Source organism: Carassius auratus, unplaced genomic scaffold, assembly GCF_003368295.1.
Source record: "Carassius auratus strain Wakin unplaced genomic scaffold, ASM336829v1 scaf_tig00029172, whole genome shotgun sequence".
Classification (NCBI taxonomy): Eukaryota; Metazoa; Chordata; class Actinopteri; order Cypriniformes; family Cyprinidae; genus Carassius; species Carassius auratus.
The window spans coordinates 1-22,777 of NW_020525744.1; the positions used below are offsets into that span (position 1 = coordinate 1).

At 41.1% G+C, this 22,777-nt stretch overlaps 1 pseudogene; it reads left to right on the forward strand.

Moving 5' to 3' along the window:
* The first annotated feature begins 3,092 nt into the window (after positions 1-3,092).
* LOC113079766 (adenylate cyclase type 1-like) overlaps positions 3,093-22,777 on the forward strand; it is a 28,631-nt pseudogene continuing 8,946 nt past the window's right edge.

Below are 22,777 nucleotides of genomic sequence, written 5' to 3' on the forward strand. Positions count from 1 at the left end.
ATGACTTACAAAGGCAGGTATCAACCATGTGTTGGTGATACACATGAAACTCTGATGTACCCAGCCCGCAGTGTGTAAGTTTCAACAGAGCTGGCAAGGTGCTTGCCAAGGGTAAAGACACACACTTACTGTGGAAATAACATGTGGGATTGCCCAGAAAAAGGGGAATCACAACACATGGGGCAACCTAGTCTACACACAGGCTGAGCGGTGGGGCATGGGTGTGAAGTACCTGGGGACACAGGCTCTACACTGAGATATAATATCTCGCAAATGTGTAGGTGTCACCCAGCCCGCAGCTCTACAGATGTCTGTTAGCAAAGCATCATGCGCCAGCTCCCAGGAGGGGCATACACTTTAGTTTAGTGAGCACTCACCCCTAGGCGGCATGGCAGGTCTTGAGCCTGTTAAGCCAGGACAATAGCATCACCTATCCAGGGGATGACCTCTGCTTGGATACAGCCTTTCCTTCTGATGGCCTCCGTAAACAAACAAAAAGCTTGTCTGGGGCACTGAGTTCTGTCAACATAAGTGCAGAGTGCACGTACCGGAGAGAGCAGCGCCAGGGCTGGGTCTGCGTCCTCCAGGGGCAGCACTTGCAAGTTCACCACTTGATCTCTAAAAGGAGTGGTGGGAATTTTTGGCACATATCCAGGCCGTCTCAAGATAACATAAGAGTTGGCCGGCCCGAATTCCAGGCACACTTCGTCAACTGACAATGCCTGCAGGTCCCTGACCCTCTTAACCGAAGCCAGAGCCGCCAGGAGCGCAGTTTTAAATGATAAAAACTTTAGAACAAGGGTTCGAAGGGAGCCCTCTGCAATGCAGATAGAACCACTGCAAGGTCCCAAGAAGGAACATGATGAGGGTGAGGCGGATTGAGCCTCCTGGTCGCTCTAAGGAACCTGATGACCAGATCCTGCTTCCCTAGAGACTTACCATGAGCATGCAAAAAGGCACAACCATGAAGACCTGCTCCTCGTCCTCCCTAATCTTGCACAACGTCTGTGCAAGAAGGCTCACTGGGGAAAACGCATATTTGCGCAGGCCCACTGGCCAGCTGTGCACCAGAGTGTCTGTGCCAAGGGTGCCCTCAGTCAGGGAGTAAAACATTTTGGCAGTGGAAATTTCTCTGGAGAGGAGAGGTCTACCTGAGTGTCTCTGAAGCGTTCCCAAATCAGCTGAAACAACTGGGGGTGGAGTCTCCATTTCTCGGGGCGAGACTGCTGACGTGAAAGTTCGTCGGCTGCACTATTGAGCCTGCCCTGGGTATGAATGGCATGAAACAACCTCAGATGCTTCTGACTCCACAAGAGGAGATGTTGAGAGAGTTGCAACATGCAATGAGAGCATAGACTGGCCTGATGGTTGATGTACGTTACAGTGTTGTCTGTATGGACTAAAATGTGCTTGTACCTCAGCAGGGCCATGAAGCAGTGCAGGGCAAGCAAGTCGAAGCAATTGACATTCCACTGAAGTCGGGGTCCTGTCCAGGAACCTGATGCAGCATGCCCGTTGCACATAGTACCCCAGTCTGTGGCAGAGGCATCTGTTGACACAACAGCATGTCTGGACACTGGTTCTAGGGGAATGCCAGTCAATAGAAATGAGAGGTCCAACCACGGGTGAAGGGTCGGAGGCAGCCTAAGTGATGGTCACTTGGAGCATGCCCTGTTGCCATGTCTATCTCGTTTGTGAAGCCAGTGCTGAAGCGGTCTCATATGAAGCAAACCGAGTGGTATGACTGCCGCTGCAGATGCTGTATGCCCCAGGAGCTTCTGAAATAGTTTCAGTGGAACCTCTCTCTTGCCCTTGAGTTGACTGGCAGTTCAGCAGTGACTGCGTACACTCGTTCATAAGCTGGGCGAACATGGTGACCCAGTCTATTTCCATACCGAGAAAAGATGTAGAGGTAGAGAAAACGGCTCTTTTAATGAAGGTGTGGGTACAAAAAGAACAAAAAGAAAAATAGAACAAAAAGAACAAAAAGAACAAAAAGAAAATGAGAACAAAGGATTCAAGGAGGATTCAACTCCGGGTTGCCGGTCTTAGGAACGCCGCTTTCCCTGGCGCTTGGCAGGTTTGGGGCAGAGACGGGCTGCACCGCCCTTCTGCAGCCATCTCCTCGCTGCTGCTGGGGTGAAGGCTGCTGTTATGTCCGAGCGGGAGTGGAGGAGACCACAGTGGGGTGCCCTCAGTGACAAGCAGACTGAGGTGGCTGCGCCAGTGGCAGTGTGGAGGCAGGCAGCAGACCACTGGGCAAGAAATATGCTTGATGGCCTCAGATTGAACTGCCAGGTTTAGCCATAGGTGTCACTCCCTGGACCATCAAAGTGGACATCACCTGAACCCAAGGAGCATGCAGTAACCTGCAAAAAAGTGCGCGCTTCCTGCAAAACCTCTGGGTCAGCACTGGCCCCGTCAGCTTTTTGAGCACCTTGGCCTGGTAAACCTAAATGGTGGCCATGGTGTTCAGTGCTGAATCGGCCTGACCCACAGCTCTGTAAGCCTTGGCCACAAGCATGGATGAGAACTTACAGGCCTTGGACGGAAGCTTGGGACTACCAACACTATGTGGAGGTGCTCTGAGGACACAATTGCATCTCAACAGAAATGCTCCACTGGGGGAATCCCCAGCATACCTTTGGCATACCAGAACGGTTTCGAGCATTAAAATGTGCCTTCCATGAACTGGTCACTTACTGGTGCACCTGTGGGAAGAAGGAACCAGTGGGGATCCTCGCGATCAGCACTGAGCACGAAACAATCGTTCAGCCTTGAGTGCTCGGGACAGGGTGGAGGATTCCACTCAAGCCTGATGCTCTCAGCTGCCTGGTAAAGTACGGCCATCAGCTCGGGATCAGACTCGGGCAATGCTGGCACTCCTGAGAAAGGAAATGCATCCGAATCTTCATCTCCCGAGGACTCAAGCCCACCTTGTAATGTGGCGATCGACATCTGGTCTTCCTCCAGAGCCCCGAATGATATGGCAGGACCTGAGAGGGTCCAGCAACTTCATCTTGGAATTCAACCCCCTTCTACCTTGTGAGGGGGGTGTGGAGTGAGGAGGCTGGCTCGTCGGGAAAGCCCACATGGTAACCCTCAGATCACTTCGGCCACCAGCCGAAGTAGCCTTCTTACGAGAAGAGGAGCTTAGAATGGGGTGTGGCAGAGGGTTCTCTGTACCTTTTAAGGTAATCAAGTCTAGATCTTTACACTGAGATGGTCATGTTCCTGCAATGAGAACATGAGACCTCTTTAAAAAGACGCAAACACAACCTGAACTCTTTAGAAGCTCTTTCAGTGGTGCTGAAGCGCTCAGGGGAACGCTGGAAGCTGAAAGGCAGGAAGCTCTTTCAGTGGTGCTGAAGCGCTCAGGGGAACGCTGGAGCTGAAGGCAGGAAGCTCTTGACGAACCCACTGAATCACGTTGTCATAACCAACACCAGCTGAACGTGCTTTGTAAAAACTCCGGGGAAAACAGCAGGAGATGTGCTCGGTTCTGAAGCGAAAGCTAGAATGTGAGTTGGTTGTGCTGCTCCTTATATTACCCACACAGTGGGGTGGAGCTCAATGATGCAAATCCCGCAGACCAGGTACACTGTGTACCACTGGCTCGTTTTGTTACGACTCTTGGGTGGACCCCATTTGTCAGTCTCTTTCTGACGTAACGTCGTGCGGACCGACTGAATGGGAAACTGTGGTTTCTTGTGTATTAGAAAGGATTAAAAGGAGTTAGCTTCACATTTTTCACCTTTGTAATTTTCCTTTCATGGCTCACTTTTGTCTTTCTGTATCTCCAAATCAGCAATTGTAAATCTCAGGCTAAATACAGTCTGTTCCAGAGAAAAGCAAAACTTATTGTGAAATGCAGCTCTCTGTCACAAAAGCTAAAACTATTTTCAAGTTTGACAGTTTGAAATTCAGATAACAGTTGGAAATGACTGACACAGATGGTGCGTGTGTGTGTGTGTGTGTGTTGTGACAGGGGGTTTCCCACAGTCTCCTCCTGCCCTGTGGTGCCAGATGGTGCATTTCTAATGAAATAGAACACTCGATCTGTAGAGTTTCTTCTTTTCTATCTTTCTGTTTGTCTCACTTTCTTTAGTTTAAAGTGTTTTATTGTTCTGTTTAATGAATGTGGAGGGCCTAATCCTGATATATTTGCAGAAGGTTGTATCAGAATCTGGGTGTGTTTGTAGTTTTGTAAATCTGACAAAGTGTCTCTTTTAGTCTGTTTGGTCACGTCATCCTACAGAAATTAGTCTAACATGCTGATTTGGTTTTCAAGAAGAATTTCTTATTATTATCTATACTGAATACATTTGTGCTGCTTGATTTTTTTGTGGATTATTTTTTTTCAGGATTCATTTAATATAACTGCATTAGATCTTTTGTAACATTATAAATGTCTTCACTGTCACTTTTGTTAAATTTAATTCATTCTTGATGAATAAAAATATTTCATAAACAAAATAAAATCTTACTGAGCCCAAACATTTTGATTAAGTGTAGAAAATTTAGTTTGGTTTTAAATTGGTCAACACACTTAAAATTCACTATAAACCTATTTGTCAATACATATTTTTGCTATAGGCATTTTGTGACTTGGAACGCAAGTTCCAAATAAAGTGACAAGCACAATAACAGAGAAGTTTATTTAATATTTCTTCATTTTGATTGGTAAGTACTCTCATCTGCTCAATTATTAGCTGTCAAAATATGGAAAAATAGTAATAGATTGTTTTAGCAGTACTATAATCATTCTTTCATTCACTCAGAAATTGCGTATATACGTAAGAAATCAGATTCTTTATAACCTGAGGAGAAGTGACATTAATCATCAGACTTGCTTTCAACTGTATATCCAATTTATTGGCTTTGTGTGTCTCTTAAACAACTCTGATTGGCAGGAAAACCATTGCAGGAGGATTAAGATCTTGGGAGACTGTTATTACTGTGTGTCCGGCCTGACCCAGCCCAAGCAGACCATGCTCATTGCTGTGTGGAGATGGGTCTGGACATGATCGACACCATCACGTGAGTGTTTGTGGCCAAATCTCATTTTGTTTTAACACCAGTCACTTTTTTAACAACAGCAGCAGCTGCTACGATCATCTGACAGACTGTATTTGTAAGCTAGAGTGATTTTATTTGTGTGTGAGTGTGTGTGAGACCACTATATTCATTTCTCTGCTCTGAATTTTTAAGGCGGCTTTCACTGCTGCAGTCTCTTATCACCTCACACAGGTGCTAGAATATGCATACACACGCATGCATACACGGACCAGAACTCACACTTACACAGAAATACATCTCTTTCTCTCTGTCTCTGTCTCTCTCTCTCTCTCTCTCTCTCTCTCACACACACACACACACACACACATACATACACTTTCCATCTCACATTAGTGTAGATCTCCTGCTTTTGTGCTGGTAGCAAACGGAGAAGAAATTCCTCCTGCCAAAACTCTCTCTCTCTTCAATCATCAGATCCGGCATTATAGTGAGCGATGAGGAGAGAATAAAGAGCTTTTGAAAAAGAGGAAAAAACCTGACTCTAGTTTTCTAGATGGGAAAATATGGTGTACTGGGTTCCCACAGGTTTTTTCCAATGCATTTTTCTAGGACCTTTCTTGTTGTTTGTGGTTTTGTTTGTTATGGTGATTATATGTGGTGATTTAAAATACATTTAAGATCCATTTGCTATAGAACTTGCTGTATATGAATCATCCATGCATATGTTTAATTTTTTTGTACCTTCATTTTTTTTATCAAAATGTCAAAACTATTTATTTTCTATCGCTGATCATTTAGTGTTATTTTAGTGTCATTGAGTTATTATTATGTTATTATTTTATTTTATTTTATTTCAGTCAATGTTATATTTTAAGTAATGAGAATGTTTTCATGGTTTTATTTTTAGTTATAATAACCCTCATCTTAATTGATTAACAATGTCACGATCATCAGCTGGAGTGCCCATGAACTCCAGTAGAGGGCACTCCACTCAGGACTCTTGTATTTGGTGTCCATTTCCATTCCCAACTCCATTTGCCATAATCCTGTGCTTAGGGCTAATCACCACCAGGTATTCCCCATTACCACTCCCCTATATATACTGTGTTTGGACTCTCATTGGACTCTCAGCATTTCCGATTGGTTTCTTAGTGTTTATTCTTTCCGTGTCTGATTTTGGATTGTGTAAACCGCCTTTGATTCTCTGCCGCCTGCCCCGACCTCAGCCTGGTACTGTTACTGATTTTGGATACCCCTTTACACACTTGACGCCGTTGTTGGATTACTGCCTGTTTGACCACTCTATAATAAACTACATGCATATGGATCCGACCATCTCTGACTCCATGTTACAAACAAAACCAAGTCTGGCCCTACATTTTTTTTTTTTCACTCAAATTTATGTCATAGTATGGAATATCTGTCACTACTTTTTATCGCAATTTTTAAAAAGTTCAAATAACTTTAATCTTTTGTTTATCTTTTGATCTACTAATGAATTATTTAAAATGGTTTGTGAACAGGTTTAACTAATTAATAAAAAAAATAAAAATAAAAAAACAGACATCTTAATGAAGAAAACAGGTTGTACACAGCTTGAACATCACTATAGTTTAGAGGCAAATTTTATTTTCAAATAATATTTAGACAATAAGATATTGAACAGCAGATTATAACTAAAATTATAGCTGACATTTTAAGGACCTTTCCAGTTCCCTGGTTTGGAATTACAATTTCATGATATTTGCACATTTTCTTTGAAATCAGTTAATTTACTTAAATGTTTATTTATTTAGCACACAAAAAAATTGCACATTGGATGGGTATTTGAAATTATTTTATTTTATTTGAAATAAAAAAAAACTCTATTGGCTGCCAGCATTTTGAGATCACCTAAATTTGTCAAAATATATTACCTAAATTTGTAAATTTGTGTCAAATGTTTGGAGAACCCATTGCTAAAACGGAAAACTTATGTACCAGTAGGTTTCAGTATAAAGACCCACCATATGTATCATCGAAAATAAAAAGTTGACCTTTTTTGTGAATATATGTGTATAATCAGGTCTGTTGCGGAAGCGACTGAGGTGGACCTGAACATGCGTGTGGGTTTGCACACGGGCCGTGTGCTGTGCGGGGTTCTGGGGCTCCGCAAGTGGCAGTATGATGTCTGGTCCAATGATGTGACACTGGCCAACATGATGGAGGCAGGAGGATTGCCTGGGTCAGTCACTCACCACATTTAAAAACATATTCAGATAGGTGAAAGGTGTATTCTCAGAAAGGTGAGAGTTTAATTGTTTGCCCCTCCCCCAACAGGAAAGTTCATATCACCAAGGCAACACTGGAATGTCTGAATGGAGATTACGAGGTGGAGCCGGGATTTGGCAACGAGAGACACGCTTTCCTTAGCAAACATGCCATCGAGACGTTCTTCATCGTGCCCTCACACAGAAGGAAGGTACAAACACATCATCATACACAACATGACACCATACTGCAGTAAAGCATTTCACTTCTGGAATGTGGTGTTTTTATTTTTAATTAAATGAAACTGTAAAAAAAGTAAAAGGGAAACTTGGTTTTATCCAGAATTTGACTGGATTGTTAAAAGTGAGCATGTTTTAAGCAGTAATATTACTGGGTAGTATTATGTTTCTCTTCTTACATCACTACATTGGCAGTAAAGATTTGGTAATTTTACTGGTTGTGAAAATGACTGCATTTGATTAATAACTATTGACAACAAAACAGAGCCATTGAACCAGTTGGCTTTTTTAAAGCACCTCAGAAATCAGTTGATGAGCAGCTGTCTTTCCTCTGTTGACATTTTTTATTTTGAAAAAGGAAGTGGGGCATTTAAATAGACTATATTTACATTATTATTTGCTTCTTGTTATTGCTATTTTTATTGCTAAAGTTATAGTAGTAAAAGGAAGCATTCATTCTTAAAGAAGTTTCGCAGCATGCAATTGGACAAACATTTGTTGTGAACTTCGAAATTTGTTTCATCAAACAGTCCTGAATTTTTTTTTTATATATCATGGTTTTTACAAAAATTGTAAGCAGCACAACTATATTCAACATTGATGATAATCAAGTCTCTCTAAGGTCTGATAACCTGAACATCCATAAGATGTCTATTTCTGTTAAAGGTTTGAGTTGCAAAACTGTATCTTCCAAATGTGAGAGATGAGTGCAACGCAAACTGATTCACACATGCACAATCAAAAGCCTAGTCTATCTGGAGTTCTTTACAAATGGATTAGAAGCGTCTTCTTTATATAACTTTTTTAAGCCACTTCATTTTTTTTTTCAGCCAACAGTCACTGCAGCCATTTTCTCACATTCAGTTAATCTCTTCTCTTTCCTCATTCCACATCTCTTCCCACCCCCTCTTTTTCTCTCTCTCTGCAGATTTTTCCTGGGCTGATCCTATCAGACATAAAGCCAGCGAAAAGGATGAAGTTTAAGACCGTCTGTTACCTGCTGGTGCAGCTCATGCACTGCAGAAAGATGTTCAAGGCTGAGATCCCTTTCTCCAACGTCATGACGTGTGAGGATGATGACAAGGTGCGGGATTATTAACAAGGAGGACCAGGGGCTGCCACTTTTTTTCACATCAAGTAAACATAGCTGACTGATATTAAATAGCTTTCTAGTTGGTTGAAACTGTTTTAACATCCGGAATATCAGGAAAACACTACACAACCTTTGATTTTGGACAGTTGGAATTAACAGATTTCACAGAAATTGCACAGTGTACGATAGTCACAGACTCCAATTTTTAGCTAAGAGGATAATAAACATGTTTGAGATTTTGAGACAATTTTAGAACGCATTGTTTTCATTTGTCATGTCTCCCAGCAACAAGACGTACGTTTCTGTGTGAGCTTGTTGTATTCAGAACAACACAAGTGTATGATGCCTTGTGTTTTAAATTCTTTTTAAGTCATGTAGTGTATTCTTGCCTTACAATTGTAACATCAGATATTATTTTAGAGTTAGATATTTATAAAAAGAGAATATTCAGATGTCTGAACCAAACATCTACCCACTGACCCACAAAATCCCTGCATCGAAACCGGCAAAATGAATGAAGGTAATAGTTTGGTCATACAAATGACTGCGGCTGAACTCATACTGTATTTACTTATACAGTAAGACAAAATGGTAACGAATATTAAGAAATATTGGTTCCATTAGTTAATGTATAGTTAACTTCTTTAGTTAACATGGACTAAGCAAGAAAAAAACCTTCTACAGCATTTACAGTATTCATCTTAGATAATGTTAATTTCATCATTTACTAATGCAAAAGTTGTGCTTGTTAACATTAGTTAATGCACTGTGAATTAACATTAACTTACAATGAATAACTGTATTTTCATTAACTAACATTTACAAGATTAATAAATACAGTAATACATTTATTGTTCATTGTTTGTTCTTGTTAATTAAAACATTGACTAATATTAACTAATGGAACCTTATTCTAACGTGTTACCGAAATATTTATATTTAAGTGTATATTAAACCTGGCTATGAAAGTCGGGGATTCATGTTGTCCAAACATAAACAGATTTAAGCATAAAACCACACCAGTTTCAGTTTAGGTCAGTTGCGGTCTGATGTTCAATTGAAGTAGCATATCAAAACGATCTGCCGTAATGTAGTCAAGTGTATCTCCACAAGAGCCAAACTGTCAAAGGTTCGGCTCATGAGTATTGATAATCCAATTAATATTTATGAAGTAAGACATCACCATGTCATGATGTCACAAACAGTCATCGAAAAGTTCCATTGCTGATGATACTGTATACTGTGATTGCTGTTTTTTTTTTTTAATCTTCCTTCATTTAATAATCCAAGATCCCCAAATCACCCAAAGTCACATTTCACACCCACACAAATCACATTCACTGTGTTAATCCAGTGCACTCTCTAATGCCACTCCTTCAGATGAGTGGATGATTGCACACAGATCCAATCACTACTGCAGATTTACTGTTCTCATAATGTCTGACTCTCTCTCTCTCTCTCTCTCTCTCTCTGTGTGTGTGTGTTTTGACTTGTATCACTGCATAATTAAAGATCTTATCACCACTGCATGTGTGAGAAAATATGCTGAGATGTGTTGAACACCCATCTGTCACCATGTACTGTTGATGTGTGTGTAGATGAGTTTAAAAAGTACACGTGAGTGTGCTGTTCTTTCTTTTTACCTAACTGTAATGTGGTAGTTTAACTTAAACTTATCTTTTGTAATCACACACTCATCATCGTGTCATTGTAAAGCTGTATGCACACAAATAAAGTAATTTTGTAATGTTAACACAGTCAAACTCAAAAGAGCACCATAAAAGAGGTCCATATGATTTCTTGCAATATATTTGAAATCTTTTGAAGTCATATCCTAGCTTTGCATATAGAACAAACCAAAATCATTTTTATTATTATTATTATTATCATTATTATTTTTTTCACTATTTACAAAAAAAATCCTAATTTCAGTTGAACTGGGAGTTATTTGTATCTAAACTTAAATTTTCAAATTTAGAATCTGCAAAACTCTATTTCAATGTAAATTTCCCCTGTGTTTCCAGAGACGTGCGCTACGAACAGCTTCTGAGAAGCTGCGTAATCGGACGTCATTTTCAGCAGGCATGGTGCAGAACTCTCCCGGGACCAGAGTGAACCGTTACATCGGCCGTCTGATAGAAGCACGACAGACAGAGTCAGAGACGACAGACCTCAACTTCATTACCCTCACATACAGGAGCAGAGAGAGAGAGCAGAGAGTGAGTACACACAGATGTATGATGGGTAAACATGTAGGTGAGAGCAGGACTAGTTGTCACATGGGGATAGTTGTCAGAGAGGGTTTGAACCTTTTAAAATAGAATGATTTCTTGCTACAGTTGATGGGAAAATGAGTAAACAGCATAAAACCACAAAGACATACATCTGACCCCCAGAGTTTAATGTCTGGTTTTAAATGTCATACATATATTGAAATTATTTTTAACTGAAATATTTGCTGGCCAAAGTTGCCATATCTATTTTTTTTTCTTCCATTGGTTATTTTAATATTTTACAGTCTAAATAAAACTAAAATGTCAACAATACAATGTTTAATGGCAAGTTGAATTGTGACAACTTACCCCATTTGGTGTAATAACATATCCTGCTATTGGTTAAATTCTGGTATCTTTTACTTTTTATTTTTATGTGTTTCAAAGAAGTCCCTAATGCTAACCAAGCCTGCATTTATTTGATAAAAATACAATAAAAACTGAATTATTGTAATGTAACAGTATAATATATATTTGTGATCCTGGAACACAAAACCAGTCTTAAGTCACTAGGGTATATTTTAAGCAATAGCAAACATTGTATTGGCCAAAATTATCTATTTTTCTTTTATGCCAAAAATCATTAGGATATATAAGTAAAGATCATGTTTCATGAAAATATTTTGTACATTTCCTACCATTAATATGTCAAAACTTAATTTTTGATTAGTAATATGCATTGCTAGGAATTAATTTGGTCAGTATTTAGATTTTTCTTTTGTAACACTATAAAAGTCTTTAAGACTCCTTTCAGACTAAAAAAATTAAAAATAAATCATACTGACCCCAAACTTTTGAATGGTGGTTTATGGCTATGCAGAAACTTGAACAAAATAAACCTACTCAAGGAAATATCCGGCAAAGTGAAAAGTGTGACAACCTGCCCCGGTGTCCCTAATAAAGCAGTAGCCAATCCAGGGCATTGGCAGGAGTGACTTGGCGAAATGTGAGGGAGATGGATTGAAGAATTTCCTCAGACACACACGCCGCATCCCCCGCATTGTTCTGTTGAGCTTCGTGACTCCCTGTCTCCTCTCACTTTCAACATCCTCTCTCCCCCTCATCTCTCTCGCACTCTCCTTTCTCTCTAGCTCTCTCCATTGCTCTGTCCTCTATTTCTTTGCCTATATTCAGTCCTCTCCAATCCCTCCCATCTTCGATTCATGTAAGACGTCCGCCCACCCTAACAGAATGGGGGCAACAGTAATGATTTAGGAAAATCTGTCAAACTCACAACATATTCTCTCTCTCTCTCTCTCTCTCTCTCTCACACACACACACACATACACACTCATGTGTGCAGGAGCACAGTGGCTTTCCCTGCTCTCTCTGGGAGTATAATGACATTGCATCTGGTTCTTATAAAGAGAGGGATGGTGGTTTTTATACTCTAATGAAGCTGACGCACAAAGCAGCGTGTTGCATTGATCTCCTGCAGGCTGCTACTTGTGCTACATGTTACTTGTGACACTTACAAGAGATACAACAAAGCATATGCTTACACAAACACACACAAGGTCTTTCTGCAACTTTGGGCACTTTTACATAAAGATTCTTATCAGAACTGAACTCTTTAAATGTTTCAGTAATTTTTATTTTATTTCTTAGAAACTTTACCATGTCTCATATATCTTTGCTACTTTTTAAAATCCCTGTAGATTTAAAGGGGTGGTTGACTGTTTTTTTTTTTTTTTTGTCTTGATTGTGTTTATGGGGTGTAGTCCAACATGTGTTAATGCTTTGTTTTGTAAAAAAAGAAAAGAAACAGTTTTTCACATAATTTACCTTTATTCCACACCGCTCTGTCCCTTCTCCTATAAACACGCTGATCATTTCCTGCTTTTATGAAGCCCCTCCCTCAGAATTTGTTTTTCTTTAGTTTTTTTTTATGTAGCTATTTGTGCATGTATATGATCTGCAGACTTACAAAGCTCAAAGTCTCCAACCAAAGGATTTATTCAATCTAAGAGAGAAGGCTGATCCAGACTGGGCTAAAACGCCTTGTTCAAACACGCCCACATGTCTACATCACAATGTGGAAATATTTGCGTAATGCTGCCCAAATGTTCATGCAAAGAAAGAAGGTGTTATAAGGAACGTCTTGGTTACGTATGTAACCCTCGTTCCCTGAAGGAGGGAACGAAGACGTTATGAATGGGATCTTGCCCAAGAGCCCAATCACCTTCGAGTGTTACAAAACGAGCCAATGGTACACAAAGTACCTTGGTCTGTGGGATTTCCATCGCAAGCTTTGCCCCGCAGAGCGGGTATATAAGGAGCAACACAAGCAACTCGCATTCAAGTCTTCGCTGAGGAGCTGAGCCAGCTGAACCAAGACTTTCCCTTTCAGTCGTTCACGTTCGACGTTACGAATGGGGTGGGAATTTTGGGCACGTACCCAGGCCGGGGTCTCAAGATAACGTGAGAGTTAGCTGGCTCGAATTCCAGGCACACTTCGTCAACTGAAAATGCCTGCAGGTCCCCGACCCTCTTCACCGAAGCCAAAGCCGTCAGGAGCGCAGTTTTCAAAGATAAAAACTTTAGCTCAACTGAGAGCAAGGGTTCGAAGGGAGCCCTCTGCAGTGCCGATAGAACCACTGCGAGGTCCCAAGAGAGGACTTGCTGAGGGCGAGGAGGATTGAGCCTCCTTGCTCCTCTCAGGAACCTGATGATCATGCCTCCCCAGTGACTTACCTTCAACAGGGTCATGGTGAGCCGAAATGGCAGCCACATAGACCTTGAGGGTGGAAGGAGACAGCCTTCGTTCCAACCCCTCCTGAAGAAAGGAAAGCACTGACCCAATCGGACATTTCCAGGTGTCCTCATGCCATGAAGAACACCAAGTGACGAAGAGGTATCCACTTCAAAGCATAGGCGTGTCTGGTGGACACGGCTCTAGCTGAAGTGATAGTAGCTAACACCTGTGGTGGCAAGGTACCTAAACCTTCCATGACCCGTCCAGGACCCACACATGTAGGTTCCACAGATCAGGACATGGGTGCCAGAGGGTGCCCCGTCTCTGAGAAAGAAGGTCCTTCCTCAGAGGAATTGGTCAGGGAGGTGCTGTCACGAGGAGTATAAGTTCGGGGAACCAGGTCCGGCTGGGCTAAAAAGGCACAACCATGAGGACCTGCTCCTCGTCCTCCCTGATCTTGCACAACGTCTGTGCCATGCCCATCTTGGGACTCGGTCGTGAAGCCAGAGCTGAAGCGGTCTCATATGGAGTAACCATATTCAGTAGCCATCTCCTCACTGTGGCCGGGGTGAAGGCTGCTGCTGTGGCCGGGGTGAAGGCTGCTGCTGTGGCCGAGCTGGAGTGGAGGAGGGCGCAGGGGGGCACCCTCGGCGACAAGCAGGCTGAGGCAACTGCCCTGGTGGCGGGTTGGAGACAGCAGTGGGCCGCTGGGGCAGGATGTGTCTGATGGCCTCAGACTGCTTCTGGGCGGCAGAGAACTGCTGGGCAAAGCTCTCTGCCGCGTCGCCAAAGAGGCCATCCTGGAAGACCGGGGAGTTGAGGAGCTGAGCCCGATCAGACTCCCTCATGTCTGCCAGGTTCAGCCATAGGTGGCGCTCCTGGACCACCCAAGTGGACATCACCTGACCCAAGGAGTGCGCAGTGACCTTTGTCACCTGGAGAGCGAGGTCGGTAGCAGTGCGTGCCTCCTGCAAAATCCCTGGGTCACCACTGCCCTTGTGCAGCTGCCGGTGCAGCTTGGCCTGATAGACCTGAAGTGAGGCCATGGCATGCAAGGCAGAAAGGGAACCGCAGTAGTGTTGATGCAGCCATGTTAGGCAGACGCTGTGTGTTTCTGTGCCAAACTGAAAGCACTTTATTTGGCCTTCCGAAAGTAGATGCAACGAGGAATCATTGGTTAAGATTTATTTACAACAGAATAGCACAACCCATATATTAGAATTTATGCACGCAGGATTTTGTGAACCCAGGAGAGAGTGCAAGGCTGGCTGTTTACAAAAAAAAAAAAAAAAAGTGACTTTGCTATGACACTTTTCAACACTGATTACTGTTACTTTTGAAATCCTTCTTCAGTTGAATTAAGATTTAATAATTTAATTTTAAATCAAAACCACCACAGGCCCACAAAATAGTTTTGCACTTCATGAAGTTTGTTAAAGGTGCCATATGCAGAAATTGTGGTAAAAATATCCATAACATGACCTACACGCATCAAAAGAATGAGAAGAAATAAGGGCGATGATGTCATTAAAAAAATGTCAAGTTATAGTGCTGCAGAGATATCAACCTAAATTAGCATTAGCATTACTAGCCCCGGCCCGGCAGGTGTTGTAATACCAGTTTCGGCCGTGGGAGGCGGTATGCGGGCGACATAACCACCAACCTGCAACGAATACACGAATAACTCGCAGGGCGTACCTGAACCTGATGTCAATCGTGTGGAAAGTACAGCCCACTACTTTTTCAGTTTAGAGAAGAGAGCGGAAGGATAGCTGAAGCCCTTGGCATCTGATAAGAATACCAGAGTAAACATCGGCACTGCTTTTAATCGCTGGAGACAACTGATGGACCTGAAAGAAATGAGGTTCGACTCAGAACTTGCAAGTTAGATTCTGTTAGTATTTCGCTAGAAGTTTGTTTTATATGTTTGTGTATTTGTTTTCGGGAAGTTATAACATAGAAATGTTTTTGTAATTGATAATTAGCTAGCTATAACTTAACGTTACCCATTTTATTATATAGGGCTGTGAATGTCTTTACTCATGTACATCTCATCAGTAAAGACGCTCCTGTGTTCAGATCAGGATTGCCAGGTTTTCACAACAAATCCTGCCCAGTTGCTTCTCAAAACTAGCCCAATCTCGCTTCCAGAAGATTCCCCGATTAAACATTGCTTCCTGGGGTTAAAATATAGTTTTTTTTAGCAGGGTTGCCTTGGTATAATTCACATTTTAGGGGCTTAATATCACGTTATTTGTATTGGGGTCGCTGTGACCAGCGGACATGAAAAACAACCACCACAGACTTGGCAACACTGGTTGGCATTTACTACACAGCCGTAATTCACTGACAATCTACACAACATCGATGTTAAAATCGCTGGCGATTCTTTGTCGATTTTGAAAGCGATTTTGTGTTAGTTGTCGGTAGACTAAGGCTCTGTGCAGTTACTGCCGCTCCACCTGAACCAGTGTTGCCAAGTCTGCGGTTGTTTTTCATGTCCGCGGTTTGAAGCAATCCCAATACCAATAATGTGATATTTACCCCCTAAAATGCTAATTTTACCAGGGAAACCCTTCCCAAAAATTTATTTTTTAACCCCGGGAAGCAATTTTTATCGGGGAACCTCCCGGAAACGCGATTGGGCTAGTTTTGGACTAGTTTTAAGAAGCAACTGGGTAGGATTTGTTGTGAAAACCTGGCAACCCTGATCTGAATGCACATGCTGGAGATATACTTCTAATTACAGGAGCGTCTTTACTGATTAGAGGTGCATGAAAATCGCATTCGATTTTTTGCACAGCCCTATGTATCATAACTAACCTGCTCTGTCTAGTCTGTTGGTCTCCGTGTCCTCTTTGCTTCGTGGTTTTTCTTTGACTGAAAAAATTGATGTGTGGCGTGAAAGCGTGTAAAAAGAGTCAATTGCGTGTGTCTCACGAGCCCCTTTCACACTGCCATTCCGGCAAATACAGGGGTAAAGTTTTCCTGTAATTGTTCCCTGGTCGCTAGATTTGGCACTTTCACACTGCCAGTGATGACCCGGTATATGTGCGTACTTTCACACACAGCCCTTGAAGATCCCGTAACGACACGTGACATCAGCGCGTGACGTGTAATGTACGAGTCGACAAAGCTTGGCACGTTATACTTTAACTGAAGCAAGCAAACGATATCTGCGTCAGTGCGGAAAGTGAGGAACTAACTGATCTCTGCTTCATTACAGTTTGCACATATGTTTTCGTCGCGAATGTTGATCTTCCTTCAAAACAGCCGGTAAAAAAGTCGCGCGATAACTTGCGTCATCACTTCGATACCGAATTAGATCTGGCTTTTGTTCACACAGCGCTCGTTCCGGATCGATTACCGCAATGTTACTATGTCCCCGACCCGGGTTCGATTCGGTAATCAATTCCGGGACGTGGTTGCTTTCACACAGAAGGCGACCAGGCAATGTTACGGGAATATTGCGGGTCCGACGTGCAGTGTGAAAGGGGCTACGGTGAATGCTTGAGAGTTGGCACATTAGTTCTCAAGCAGAATAAAGGACAGGTTGATTATTGCTGTTTAGCGTTTGTATTAATCTATGATGTGTCCCTTAAGTAAAGGATCACAACAATATTTAATGAGGTTATAACTCCTTGTGGTTAGTCTGCACGAGATCAACAAGCTTGTTTGCTTTGCGGCCGCTTTAAATACAAAATAAGCATTCGATCTACGTTAGAGAGCGCTCTGAGCTCTGAGCGCTCACAAATCTTTCTGCAGCGTCGTGAGCAGAGCGGCAAGAGCGATTTTTGCCCAGTTTTGAACGCACAGTTAGGCTTCGGCTATGGCTGTAGTGTTGTTGTGAAAGTAGGGGCGGAGCACAGAGACTATGCCGTTTCTCGTTTGTTACTCTAGAGTAGACCAATTCACTTTATTGAGGCATACTGCCCCCATCTGTTATGGAATGTGGAGTATGACTTGATTTTTTTTGCCAAACATTACAGATGGCACCTTTAAAGTGTAATTTGTTACCAAGGAGACAACAGGGTGGTGAATAGCACATGTAATAAGAACACAAAGTAAGATATGTAAAGAACACAAAGGAAAAAAGCTAAATATCATTTGAACAGAACATAATATTTTTGTGTTTTTATTTTTAATCAAGCTGTAATTTGATCGAATCTTCTGAACAAATTTAATTGTCTGGAAATTGTAGATAATTGTGTTTGTTTAGGATTAAATGCTAGCTGTAAAATTAGCCACAAAAAGACAAAAGAGTCACACTTTCATTTATAAATAAATGAATGAATAAATAAATAAATAAATAAATAAGCTATTCCATTGTTGTCATTTTCATCACAAAATAAATTGTGGAATACATTTGTGTATGATGGTGCAGGGAAAATCTGTTTTAGTAGACCCAAACGCACCCATACAGAAGTTGAAGAAACAACTTTACACACATGGACTGTAGAAAAACTGACTGCATAATTGCTACAACCTGTCAAATTGTCTCTGTCTCTCTTTGTCACACAGTATCAGCAAGTGTATGATGATGCCTTCATCAGTGCGGTGGTTATCTCGCTTGTCCTCACTTCATTTTTTGCAGTGGTCTATTTTCTCATCATTCCTCAGTATGTAAAATACACACACAGTACCTGACACATTAACATAACACACCTTTTCTTTATTTGCCAAACGCACTAAATTGATCACACATTTTACATGCTCAGATACAACATACATGCATATAACATCCTCTCTCTTGATCTTTCTTTCTCTTGCTGCAGAGGTCTTCTGGTTGTGATTCTACTGGTTCTCTGTTTATGTTTCCACATGGCAAGTGTGATGTACCTTCACATCACTCATGTGCAGGTAACACTGGTCTCCAGGTTGGGGACTCTCCATAGTCATAATGATTTTTATACTGTACAAACTGTATTTTCTATCCCATACCCCTAAACCTGTCCCTCAATCAAAACTTTCTGCATTTTTAGATATTCAAAAAAGATAATTCATTCCCACTTGAAGAATGACCATGAAAGGGTGTGTTATATTAGGCTTTTATATTCTAAAAAAGTTTTTATATTCATAACAAAAGCAAAACTTGGCTCTTTAGATACATTTTCTATATTTTATTTTTAGTTTTGTGTAAGAGTGTGTGTATTATTTTGCGATGTCCTTTGCCCTGCTCATTAAATTTGAATGATAGTAGAATCATAAACTTGAGAGAAGAAAGTCATATACACCTAGGATGCCTCGGGTGTGAGTAAAACAGATGCTAATTTTTTTTATTTTTTTTTTATTTAACAACCACCTAGAGCAACCTAGCAACACCTAGCAGCCACATAGTACCTTGACAACAATCCAGAACACTATAGCAGCACCTAACAACCACACAGAACACAGTGGAACCACCTAGCAGCTACTTAGCACCTTAACAACCACTCAGAGTAATCTAGCACAACCTAACAACCATCCGGATCACCCTAGCACCACCTAGCAGCCTAACAACCATCCAGACCAGCCAAGCACCACCTAACAACCATCCAGAACACCTTAGCACCAAACAGTAGCCATATAGCAACACCTTAACAACTACCCAGAGCGACCTAGCATCACCTAACAACCATCTACAACATCATAGCACCACATAGTAGACACTTAATGAAGCAACACATTAACAACCACCCAGAGCAACTTAGCACCACATAGGAGCCACATAGCAACACCTTAACAACCACCCAGAGCAACTTAGCACCACATAGGAGCCACATAGCAACACCTTAACAACCACCCAGAGCAACTTAGCACCACCTAGGAGCCACATAGCAACACCTTAACAACCATCCAGAGCTACCTAGAACCATTTAGGAGCCACATAGCAACACCTTAACAACCACCCAGAACAACCTAGAACCATCTAGGAGCCACATAGCAACACCTTAACAACAACCCAGAGCAACTAAGCACCACCTAGGAGCCACATAGCAACACCTTAACAACCACCTAGAGCAACCTAGCAACACCTAGCAGTCACAAAGTACCTTGACAACAATCCAGAACACTATAGCAGCACCTAACAACCACACAGAACATGGTAGCACCACCTAGCAGCCACATAGCACCTTAGCAACCATACAGAACAGCATAGCACCGCCTAGCAGCCATCCACAGAGCTCTAGCATCATGGAAGTAATTTTCTTCAGGAAATGTCAAACTAGTTGTTTGTATGCATTTGTTCTGTAGGTTTTCTGATTGCTCTTTCCTATCTTTGTGTTCTCAGTGCTCTCCTGACTGTCTGACCCTGCAGATCAGAACGGTTCTGTGTGGGTTCCTGGTGCTGCTGATGTACTCCGTGACCCAGGGGTGTGTGGTGAGTGTGTGTGTGTGTGTGTAAAGTAGAAGAGAGTAACAACTGTATGACTGAGGATCTTGCTCATAGAATATACACCGATCAAAACATATATATAACTTCCAAATAAGTGTTCATCTGTTAGTTTCTTTCTGATGTTGAGTGTGTTTGTGTTGCTGTAACTACACAGGTGGAATGTGTACCGTGGTCACTGGAGGGGAATTCCAATGTCTCCATGGTGACAGTTGTCACAGTCAACGGGACCAGCGTGGGCTCCGGGGTGTGCAAATACACTCCGTATGTATTTTTATCATGTGTGATGGCGTCGCTATCTGTGGCTCTCTACCTCCGTGTGTCATCACTACCCAAGATCCTCCTGCTTCTCCTTCTCAACATCCTCCACACTGTCGTCATGGAGACTAGCAGCTATCGGAAGGCCATAGGGTGAGTCGAGCTAAACGCAAAGGTTATAGGAGTGTTTGTACTTCATAGTTGTTTAATTATCTCAGGGTTACCTAAACTGGGATTTGTGAGAAATATTTAGTTTACCTGCCAGTAATATCACCATTAACTGACACCAGAGAACCGAGAACATGTAAATGTGTTGTCAAATTATTGAAACTCAGGAGCCAATTTAAAAGTAAATGTTTTTGGTCAAAAGGCTGACCCCCTATTTTATCTGATAATCTGATTGGTGTCATTGTGATTGTGTGTGTAGAGGTGGATTCTTTCACACACACAGCTATGACCCGGTTCTGGCAATGCTGCTGTTTTCTGGAGCTTTGGTGCTTCACTGCAGACAGCTGGATCTCAAACTCAGACTGGACTACCTCTGGGCCACCCAGGTGAGTGCACCTGTGTATGCAAACATTAAGGTTGTGTGTGTGTGTGTGTGTGTGTATAAATGCATCAATACGTTTATAAAATATGTTTATTTTATACTAAGTGTAGTTCAGTATAGTAATCTGTTGACATTAAATCCTGACATTTTGTTTGAGAGCTAGTGGCATAAAAATTATAATTACATTTTATTTGGAGTACTATATGTGCACAATGCACATTTATTAATATTAAGCCTAAAATGTGCAGTAATCTCATCATTGATGAGGATTATATGATTTTGAAAATAATATCAGTCTTTAAATGCAAGATATTTAAATTGTACCTGATGTATTGTAATAGTTCCACTTTAGTACAATCAAATATACTTCAGTATATCTTTAGTCGGACTTCAGCACAGTTAAAGTGCATTAAATACAAAATTAAGTTTTTCCAAATTAGCATACTTTAAGTATACGGTGTCTGTTTAGTATAATAAATGTACATTTGCAGGGTACTGTTTAAGTACATAAATATGTGAATGTATTTGTAGAATACCTAGGATATAATAAACACACCCCCACACACCCCCCCCACACACAAATTTTCAAAAGTTAGAGGTCGGCAAGATTTTTTTTTTTTTTGATGGAAGTCTTCAGCTCACCAATATTTATATATACTTTTAAATATAAATTAAAATCAATTTCTATTTGAATATTTTATGTGAAATGTCAAATGGTCCATAAGAAATCATTATGATATGCTGATTTGGTATTCAAGAGACATTTATTTTTATTATCAATGTTGAAAACAATTATGCTGATTAATATTTCTGTGCAAACTGTGGTACATTTTTTCCAAGATTCTTAGGAAGTTCATAAGAAAAGCATTTGTCTGATATAAAAAATATTTTGTAGCATACTGTGAATTTAATGTGTTGACTTTACCACGCTGAATAAAAGATTAATTTCTTTTATAACAATTCCCCAAACTTCTGTTCTGAGCAGAAGTGTATATTTTCAAAAGAAAAAAAAAAACTAAATAGTGGAACATCTTAAGCATCATCAGCACTGTGATAGCAAGCGATTTCAACAGTAACAGTGCCCTCTAGTGGATGTTTTATTTTCAGAGTTTAATTCAATATGAACACAAATTATTTTATTATTGACCTTTAAAATATCCAGTGAGAGGCGATACAGCTAGTATGAGAATACAGTTAATTGTTAATATGTCAGTGTGTGTGTTTTGTCCACAGGCTGAGGAGGACAGAGATGACATGGAGAAAGTGAAGCTGGATAATAAGAGGATTCTGTTCAACCTTCTGCCTGCACATGTAGCTCAACACTTTCTGCTGTCCAACCCACGAAACATGGTCAGATTTCATTTACAGATCACAAAGAATAGCCTTAAAGACAACACAAGATACAAATTAACTTCTAAAAATTTGACACAGCTCTAAGCCAAAGAGCATTCAGATGAAGTGAAGTGGGGATTGTTGTGGTCTGTCAGATGTTGTAGTTTCCAAAGTCACCACTTCATAGCAATGTTGTTATGATCCAGCTGCTAATTAGGTGAGAGGTCAGCGCAGATGCTTTGATGATAGCTTGTGTTTTGATCATGCAAATGAGATAAGATTGTGATTGTGAGCTGCTCCGTCTGGCTTTGTGATCTCACTGCCAGGCTTCACTGTGAGGCCTCATGAACACAATCAATGTGTGTTATGTGTTTTGTAAAGGTTTTTTTTTTATTTTTTTTTATTTTTTTTATGTTTGCTGCATGCTCAACACATGCTGCTCGGCTCTTTTCCTGTCCAAGATCCTTCACAGGAATTGATGCAATCAGACATCCTGAAATCTGCTGCAGCGACTCTGAAGCAAGCATCCTCTCCTGAGCATGGAATTATATTGTAAACAGTGGCATAAGGAAGTGAAAATCTCAGACACATATGCAGGATTACACATGCAATGCAAACATCACTGGAATGCTTTTTTTTTAATGATAGCTTGGAAAAAGTGTACAACTGTTTTTTGAAGTCCTCTTATGATGTTA